A 10,039-nucleotide genomic window follows, 5' to 3' on the forward strand; every position below is an offset into this window, starting at 1 on the left:
AATTTGATCGTCAGACCGCCTCCCCTCTGGGAAACTGGAGGATGTCTTCTCATGTACAGAACTTGGGGGGGGCAGTAAAAACAAAGAACTCTAGACCCCAGGGGCAGGGACACCATCAGTAACAAGGTACCCAGTGCCCGCATGTATACTACATACTGGAATACTTCCCATCACCCCCAGCTTTGGCCTCCTTCCCCATCTCAGCTTCCAGAGCATCGACTGCCTGGATTTCGTCTCTAGCTAAGAGATGAGAAGAGACTCCTTCTGAGACTGGCCAGCTGAAGAGAAAAACCACAGGAAGCTACCAGCTTTAGAACCAGACGGGTGGTGGACACTGTCTTAGTCAGTGTTCTGTTGCTGTGAAGAGACTCCATGACCACAGCAACTCTTATAAAAAGAAAGCATTTAACTGGGGCTTACTTACAGTTTCAGAGGTTTAGCTTATTATCCTCATGGTGGGGGGCATGGCTGCATTCAGGAAGATGTGACAGCTAAGGGTTCTGCCTCCAGATCCACAGGCAGAAGGAAGAGAGACACAGGGCCTGGCATGGGCTTTGGAAATCTCAAAGCCCACCCCTAGTGACACACCTCTTCCAACAAGGCCACACCTACTCCAATAAGGCTACACCTCTTCATCCTTTCAAATAGTGCCACTCCTTACACATTCAAATATATGAGCCTATGGGGGCATTCTTATTCAAACCACGAAAGACACAAAGCCTGTGGTCCAGAGCTTATGGCAAAGATGTCTTGGATTGACAAGCATTCCTTCTGCTCTCCCTCCCCTTCCAGCACATGCATCATAACCAGCTGTAGGTGGGAGAGATGTTACCCAAGACTGAAGCATGGAAGAACCACGAATCATCTGGAACCCTGTTCCACAACCGAGGGCCCAGAGAGAGACTGTATGATCCAAATAAAACAGCCATGATGATGGAAACTCTGTGGACCCAAGCCCTTAAGGGTGGAGCAAAGTTTAGTCGCTGGATATGTTATATAGAAATTATGTTGCATGAAATACAATTTCAAAACTTCAGCTTCCATTCTCTTGATTAGGTCAAAAATACACATATATACACACAGCGTGCTGGTGGTTTTTTGTCAACAAGACACAAACTAGCCTCAACAGGACTGAGTCATTGCCTCCATCAGAATGGCCTATGGGTACGTCTGGGGGGCATTTTCTTGATCAGTGATTGATGTGGAAGTTAGTCACTGTGGTATCATTCCTGGGCAGGTGGTCCTGGGTTGTATAAGAAAGCAGGCTGAGCAAGCCATGGAGAACAAGCCATGGAGCAGTCTTCCTCCATGATCAGTTCCTGCCTCCAGGTCCCTGCCCTGCCTGAGTGCCTACCTTGGGTTCCCTTGTTGAAGGACTATGATTGTGATATGTAAGCCAAATAAACTGTTTCTTCCACAAATTGCTTTTACCCACGGTCTTTACCATGAAACGCAAACTAGGACACACACACACACACACACACACACACAAACACACACACTCATACATACATGTCCACATCTACACATATGCACACATAGACACATACACAAAAACACATGCACACACATACACACACACACACACACACACACACACACACACACACACAGAGTTCTTGATCACCACATTGGTCCCTAGTGTAAAATATGAACATTTGAAGATCCCAGCATCGGAGGGATCCTTTCCTACGCACAGAGGAGACTAGTGGCAAATGGCAGCTTGTGGGGCCAGTGACCCAGCCAGAAAGGCCAAACCACTGAGGCAGGAGACATCTCACTCTGGAAACCAGACCACACACGCTAGATGAGAGAGAACTATCCAGAGACTCACGGAGAGGGGAGGACAGCTCTTAGAATTAAAAATATGATTGCAAAAAATAAAAATTCAACAAAACCAGTGAAACAGGCATTGAGAAATTCTCCCAGAAAATAAAGCAAAAAGATCAAAATGAGGGGAAAAGGACATGAAACCGGAAAATTAGAGGCTTGATACAAGTGGCCTGTCATCCAAATAATTATCTCCATTGTCTTTGGAGAAAACTGAAGGCAAATGAAAGTTATGAGATACATAACTCGGTATCATTTTGAGAATAGAAGGAAGTTTTATACTTTAAAAAAAGGCTCACCAAAGGGATTAACACATACTTCTTCTCTTGTGTGAACTTTTCTGGGATGTGCGGACAAATGTTTATTCTCTCCAATCAGGGCACCTATGACAGACCAAACAAACAGATCCATCCAAGTCTAGCTTCGTGAACCAAAAGGCAGCTCACTCCCACAGCGTGGGTGAGGGGTCACTTAGAGGAGGCTCACTCCCACAGCGTGGGTGAGGGGTCACCTACAAGACTCACTCCCACAGCGTGGGTGAGGGTCACTTACAGGAGCATGGATGTCCTGAAGCAGCAACCACATTGGGAACTTTCGCCCCAGCACCCACAGCTGTATGGACGGAGTATCCCCTTCAGTTAGCCTTCCACATGCTTTATACTCTGGCACTAGATCACACGCTGCTTGGGTGGAACTAGATACAACCAGGACTGGAGGTGTAAGGAGAAGTGGCTGACATCTCAGGCGAGGGTCTAACAGCCTCCACCCCCTCCTTCTACGGGAACATCGGGCTGATCTTGAGGGTGTTTGCAGATAGTCAGGGCTGCTGAGGTGAAGGTCGTCACGGTTGTTACACTCAGAGGACAGCATTCCACGTATCTGCTGTGTGTGCGTATTCCAGCAGTGATGTGAACCAACGCTCCACAAAAATCACTAAAAATCTCAATAAAACACTAGAAACACCTTCATGCAAGCACTGTTGAGAGAGCAGTGAACATCCCCCCCCCCCCACAAACGCCTCAACAAAAGCACTGAGGGGGGGAGGTAAACTGGCAGGCAGAAGTAAAGGCAGAAACAGAGGGAGGTGAATTCAAGTTGCCTTCACCCCTGACGCTGTTTGTCATGCTAAGTAAAATCGAGCTTCGGTTTTTATGTGCAGACTACGGTCACACCAGCAGGATAAGGGAGAGGCAGAAGGAAACCTACTCGACCTTGCCCTCATGCCCAGGGTCTGCAGAGAGAGGCCCTGACACTCAGTGAAGCAAAAACAGATAAAAATCTGAAAGCCCTCTTTGAACTGCTGTGACCACGGCTGACCTTTGTAAGATGTTTAGCCCAGATGTGCACCACCTGGATAGTGTCCAAAAGAAACATCCAGCCACAGTGAAGTTGAAAGTGATCCCAGGCTGGCAGTCCCCTCCACACCCCTGCCTCCAGCAACAGCCTAAGTAAATATTCTCCAAAGCAAGGCACTTTCATTCTTGTCTGGAATAAAAAAAGACTCTCTACAAATAAGTTTTCCAGAAAATAAACAGAACACAGTCAAGAATAACCAAGCAGAGCTCACTCTGTCAGTGTGTGCACTGAGATGGGACCAGACAGGGTGAAACATCTTAGCCTTTGCACTGATCGGTGAAACACACAGTTACATGCAGAGCCCTCCAGGGTACCTAATCAAGGGAAAGGAAACACGTGTTCCGATGATGAACTAGCACTAGAATATTCGAATGTTCGTATTTAGCAGCTCTGATCCTAATAGCCAGAAGCTAGAAACAATCCATGTCTTAATCAATAGGGGATCGGGCAGGCAAATGATTAACTAGTACTACCATAGAAGGCTATTCTGCAATTAAAAAAGAATCAGTTCCCAAAGGTGAATAAATTTAGAGGTGTCCTTTCATATCCTCACTGCTTTCGAGTCGCTAGGGTTGGAGCTTGGTGGTAAAGCATTGGCCAGCATGTGAGAGCCTCTGGGTTTCAACCCTAACACCCCAAACAAGCAAGCCTACTGTGAGGAAGTGGAGAGAGAAGGGAGACTCAGCATTCCTCTCTCCTAAGTCCCACTCTCCCTGCTCTCCATAGCCTCCCGCAAGCCCAGGGGTGGCAGATGGCTGCTCTGGCTGATCATTTACAACTCCAGTGTTAGCCCTGAGGACCCAGAGCTAGCCCTCTAGACACTTTCAATAGGGGCTCATTACTTTTCCACCTATACCTCTTGGCCAAACTTCCTTCCAAGACATCTCCAGGTCAATTCTCTTCCTTGGGTCCATTTGAATCATGGGAAATTCATAGCACTGCCTTCCAGCACCCCCAGTTCTCTGAACCCTGGTGCCAGAGAACCCGTGCCAAACTCAGATATGGTTCAGAACCCAGCATGATTGCTGTACCTTCAACTCCAGCCTCCTGTTCCCTACAGTGTGTGGATGGAGCTGAGGGGGGATCACACCACACATACAACCTGCCTACCAACATATCCATTGTCTCTTGAATTTCTAAATTCAATCTCTTTATACCTAAGAGGTAGCTGGTGGGCTAAGGGTCAGGACCCTAGTGTTAGGCCAGTTCTGCACCAAAGTTTGGTTTCAGAGTTTGGAATGTGAGAGCTCACAGTTGTTCTTTTGTCCTTGTATTTTGGCATCTCAGCTAAAAGAGATTCAGAGCATCATCCCCTTGCAACCTGCAGTCATAGATAACTACACGGGTAGCTGCTTGGAAACTCATTCAACAAGGCTCAGATAATCTCCGAGGTCTAGATTTCCTGGAACTCAGTCTCCAGGGTCCCAGATCACAGACATCTGGTAACTCCAGAGTCACAATTGGAGCTTATTGAGACATAAATACCGAGAAGATGGGGACTTCATTTTGGCAGTCCAAAACAAGGTGAAATTCTGTCATCCGTTCCCTTCCCTCTGGTTTACAATCACATCAAAATCAAAATTCCAGGTTTGAAGCGTCTGAGTTTCCGTGACATCCAGTGGTCTGCGGCTACTGCTAACTGTTCCCTTGCGAGGAAGTAAAACTTCATTGCCACGGGCAGGTGGATATGAAGCGCCTGCAGAGGCTTTTGTGGTGTACCAGCATGCCAGGGAGCTGAGGTCCGCTTCCTGAGTGAGTAATAGCACACAGGTTCACGTGAACAAACTGAGTCACGGTTACCAAATGCTGTTGCAGAGTGGGACATCTCAACCTAAGTAAGTAGTAAGCACACCAGCTGTCAGATGAGCATCTAATTCATGCCACCACCCTGACCACTGAGCGTCCCTCAATGGTGTCATACAGCATATGATGGGATGAGAGATAGGATCTGTAGCCATCGCCAGGTCATCCGAATCCCTTTATATGTGAGGAATGTCACACTGACATTTGTTCAAGGTCACAAAGCTATTTAATAATGGAAAAAAGGCCAGACTCTCAGTTGAGCACTCTTTAAAGCCGCCTCATCCTGGACACATGGGAAAAGGAGCCCTTGCTTCTCAATAACCTTTGGTCCACCTTTCCCTAGAGGACTCTCCAAAACCTGAAGCCTTTTTCTGGTTGTCAGTGAAGCCCAGATTCTATTTGACTCCTCTCTCCTGGAGAACAGTCCCTTTATCCCACCCTAAACTCCCCCCAGGAAACGTTAGATTACATACAAATGCTTTTGCATGGACCAGGCCTGTAATTCACTATTTCTAGGGTCTCCTGATGTTTGCAAAATTTTATGTATTGTGCTTTCACGCAAAAAGTCCTAACCTATCCTGGAAACATGAAAATAGAATCTTTCCAAGTGCCATATCATGGAAGCCCCAGCTAGGACAAATGAATGTCTTTGAGTATAAAAGGGCAAGAGAAAACCAAACCCACCCCTTCCAGTGTTCAGCATATTTCTGGCTCCTTTCTGGATGAATGTGCCTACTTCTGTGCAGAATGGAAAGAGCTTGTGGGTTAGAGGTGACCGTGAATGTGAATGGGAAGAAACAGAGCTTTCTATCCCTGGATTGCATATTGCTGCTCCATATGGGGGTTGAGCCAAAACATATGGTATTCCATCTGCAAGACGGAGCTGGCTGGGTCTCATGAATGGCTTTTAATGCAAGTAGATTCAGCCTGATTTGGTCTGCCTCCAAAGGAAAAGAAAAGCCAGTGATTCAAATATTGTGTAAAACCATTGAAATTAATGGCACAAAACAAGACTCATCTGTATTCTGCCTAATTTAAAAGATGTCTGTGTGGTGTAAAGTAATGAATTAGTTACGGGGGTGTTTGGACTGAGCATCCGATAGCTCCTTCAGAGAACAAAATGCCTTTTTCCCACTTCTTTCAAGCCACTCTCTGTTAAGTTGTTTGGATCCATTCTCCCAGGAAATCTACTAGGCACTTTGGCTTCTCTAATGGGCCAGACTTCAAGAGATTCAAAACACCAGGCACAGCTGCTCACCCCTTCATGCCCCACCCCATCAATGGTGGGAGTGGAAACCCAAGAAAGTGTTCTTTTTTTAAACTTACCTAATGGAGCCATCTTGTGAGTGGGAAACCAGTTCATGCCCTAGCAGAAAACCATAAACCTCCAAGGACCCCTCATCATCCAGAGACCTTACCCTTCCCGAATGCAGTGAGGGAGTGAGCTGGGAGTTCATCTTTGAGCGACAGCACTGTGCTTCCATATAACACACTTCACTGAAAGGCCATGTGCAGCGCCAACTTAACAGGCCACTGAACTACACTGTGAACATAACTACACTCGCTAATGAGTGGTGATGAGCAAGGCAGCTGTGGTAATTGAACGCAGTGAGACCCAGATCTACATGTGAAGTGTCCGATTCCATTCTTGCGATGTCCTTAGGAACTCAGCACCATGCACTCCACTTTATGGAAGAAGATGCTGAATTTCAAAGTCGTCAAAATTCACAGAGCTAGGCAGGATGTACACTCTGATGAGCCTGCCCCAAAGCCCATGCTGGGATCGAAAGGAAAAGATGGCTCAGTTTCCCTGGTGCACACCCACCAGAACTGCCTCATCCCTCCTCAGGACAGGCTGGGCTGTTGTGAGATTTACTAGTGAGCCCATATGGGCCAGCAGAAAACAGTTACCCCAGTCTTACTCAAAGCAAAGGATGGGACTCCACCCCAAACCCAATGTCATTGGTCCCAACAGGACCAGAACTTCTCAAGAAGATGGTCTTCACATTGCATCCCTAGTGGCTTGTGGTAGGACTCAGACCAGTATACCGATGTCCTAAAACCCCACACCAGGCCAGATTACACAGCACCCCAACCTGCCAATCTTCCCCGAAGGGTGGATGCTGCTGCTCCTTAGGTTCCGTCATTGGTTGTTTACTTGCACGGTGTTGAGACCCTATTTCAGCAACCTGCTTCCACCAACGAAAGTGGCAAGCAGAAGCCCTCCCTGTGAAGGGGCGGCGGTCTCCAGGATTCCTCCTCCTGAAAACAAACACTTAAGACTCTGAGGAAGTTCAGGACTCCTACCATCATTACCAGAAATCCACTGTTTTAGAACCATGTTCATCTTGCATCTGGAAAGATTCTGGTAGACTCAGTCACGGCCACCTATTCCTCAGCTTCTTGTGGGACAGCAGAGCTGTTTTGGAAAGCCACTGTGCCTGCTGTTAAAAATTACCTTCAAGCTGGGCGGTGGTGGCGCACGACTTTAATCCCAGCACTCGGGAGGCAGAGGCAGGTGGATCTTTGTGAGTTCGAGGCCAGCCTGGTCTACAGAGCAAGATCCAGGAAAAGGCGCAAAGCTGCACAGAGAAACCCTGTCTCAAAAAAACCAAAAAAAAAAAAAATTTACCTTCAAAAGGGCACATGTTAAATAAAGCATAGCATCCAGGAGTGGAAGAGAGCTCAGCCTGCATCACTTCTAAGAGGCAGTGCTATTGGAAGCTTTGGTTGGCCATGGTCTTTCTTCCAGACCACACGGTGTATGTAAGGCGATTGTGCCTCACTTTCTGCTGAATTTGAAGGAGGTCGTGGAAAGCGTTTTATGTGCTGCTTTCTAGATGGGGTGGGAAAGTAGAAGGGCATTAAAGGATGAGTTAGCATTCCAGTGTCCATTCTGAGTAAAATAATAAACCAGAGGGGCCGGAGAAATGGCTCAGTCAGTAAGTGCTTGTCACATAAGCATGCGGACGTCAGTTCAGACCGCCGGACACACAACTCAGAAATTACTTAAAGGTGGGCAAGGTGGTACAAGTCTGTAATTCTAGCACTGGGGGGTGGGGGTGAAGTCAAGGTTATTACTGGTATTCGCCAGCCAGCCTGTCTAAATCAGTGGTTCTCAGCCTGTGACCCTTTGAGGGTCACGAATCAGATATTCTGCATATCAGAATTTACATTATGATTCATAACAGTAGATTACAGTTATGAAGTAGCAATGAAATAATATTATGGTTGAGGGTCACCACAACATGAGAAACTGTATTAAAGAGTCACAGCATCAGGAAGGTTGAGACCCACCGGGCTAGACGAATCAACAAGTCCCACACTGAATGAGAAACCATCTCTCAAAAACACGAGGTGGAGAGCAATTAAGGTGGAGAAACACCTGACACCAACCTCTGCGTGACGTGAACATAAACATGTACACACACATGGAATAGTGAACAAGCCATGAGAGCTGAGCATGATGGTGCAGGCCTGTAACCCAGCACACAGGAGGCTGAGGCAGGAGGATGACAAGTTTGAAGCTAGCCTGAGCTACATAGTGAGACCCTGCCTCAGAAATTCCAAAAGGAAAAACAAAGAATGAGCTGGATTCCTTGGAAAGTGAACCAGGGATATTCTTATATTCTTGGCTAGAAAACTCTGTGTGTGTGTGTGTGTGTGTGTGTGTGTGTGTGTGTGTGTGTGTGTGTTCTTTCTTCATTTTGTCACTCGGTATGAGGCTTAGCACAATTTATTTCAGGTTCCCCTATATCAGACCACGTGTATCACAGTTCTCCATGGAGGAGTAATTTGTCAGTGACTGACCCAGCAAGTGCCAATGTGGGCGAGTCTCTTAGGCATAGATGTAACAGTAAAGAAGCAATGTGAAGTAGGAGATACAGTACCAGGCTGATCTCAGCAAGAGGGCCTGGCTGCCCACGCTCAGAGCCATCTCTTTCTTTTAAAAGAAAATTTGCTTCAGAAAGCCCACATCTGTGGCAATTTACCCTATGCTGAGACACTGACCATGGTCTGCTTACCCTTCCAGGGATGAGAGGCCAAACAGTATCCTCTGATACCTGTTTCTTCTGGTCACACTCTGCCCCTGCCCCACACAAGTCTGTACCCCCCCCCAAATCTCTAGCTAAGACAAGCTTCTCCCCACTTTTCCAATGTCCAATTTACAATAAGCCCAGGCTCCACCTCCTGAAGAAAAGGACTTTATTGTAATATGTGCAGCAGGCATGAATCATAGTCCTCGACGTCCTGTGCCAGTCCCAAAGATTGCCTCATTGCATCAGAAGTCAAGTTTATTTCAGTGTGAGGCCATCATGTCACTGTAAGAATATAAAAGTCCAACTGAGTCAGTGCAGAATTCTTCCACCTCCTCAGGGATGTGCCCAATCATAGGGACTACATGATGCCAGTGTATAGTAGTGGGAATACCATCTTGTCCTTGAAGCCAACCATCAACCCAGGCATGCACATAAACACACATACTAAAATAAAACCAAATCTTTTCTAAGACGCTGCCTGCCTGGGATTCCTCCCCCTCCTGAAAATGCACTCAGATCCAGGCAAGCTTTGCCAGGTGCTGTGGGTTGAAATCATTCATAGCTGCTGCAGGATCGGGATGACCTCGGGTGTGTAGCAGCTACAGCAGGAGTTATCAGGGATTTAGACTGTTCACATCTCTTAAAAACCTGGTGCCACACTAGAGGACCCAGCAGCCCAGGTGATGAACTGACTTCCACTCAGTTTCAGGAAGGTGGTCCAAGCTTAGGCCAGCTGTAAACAGGGAAGTTATGGTCATGGTGGGGATAACCAGGGCCCCACCCTAGTATGCAAAATGAGAGTTGGAAAGGGGACATGAATGTACATGTACATGCATATGTACCTACATGCACATACATACCCACACACAAGTACACACACTACACAGTAGTGCTGCCCTTCTCTGAGTGTTTAGCCACCTCTGTCTTCTGAGAAACCCCGAATCCTTGCCCCTGGTACCTTCCCTCTCCACATACTCAGGACAGACACTCCAAGGCTCTTGGGGTTCTTC

The 10,039-nt window shown here is 47.0% G+C and overlaps 1 long non-coding RNA gene across 1 annotated transcript; it reads right to left on the bottom strand.

Annotated features, from left to right (window-relative positions):
- Positions 1–9,178: 9,178 nt before the first annotated feature.
- LOC131902296 (uncharacterized) lies at positions 9,179–9,764 on the bottom strand. The gene is made up of 2 exons (XR_009377049.1): positions 9,678–9,764; positions 9,179–9,311 (listed from the first exon to the last, which is right to left on the bottom strand). It is a non-coding gene; the product is annotated as an uncharacterized LOC131902296 (long non-coding RNA).
- Positions 9,765–10,039: the final 275 nt, after the last annotated feature.

The sequence above is a fragment of the Peromyscus eremicus genome, chromosome 1 (assembly GCF_949786415.1).
Source record: "Peromyscus eremicus chromosome 1, PerEre_H2_v1, whole genome shotgun sequence".
Classification (NCBI taxonomy): Eukaryota; Metazoa; Chordata; class Mammalia; order Rodentia; family Cricetidae; genus Peromyscus; species Peromyscus eremicus.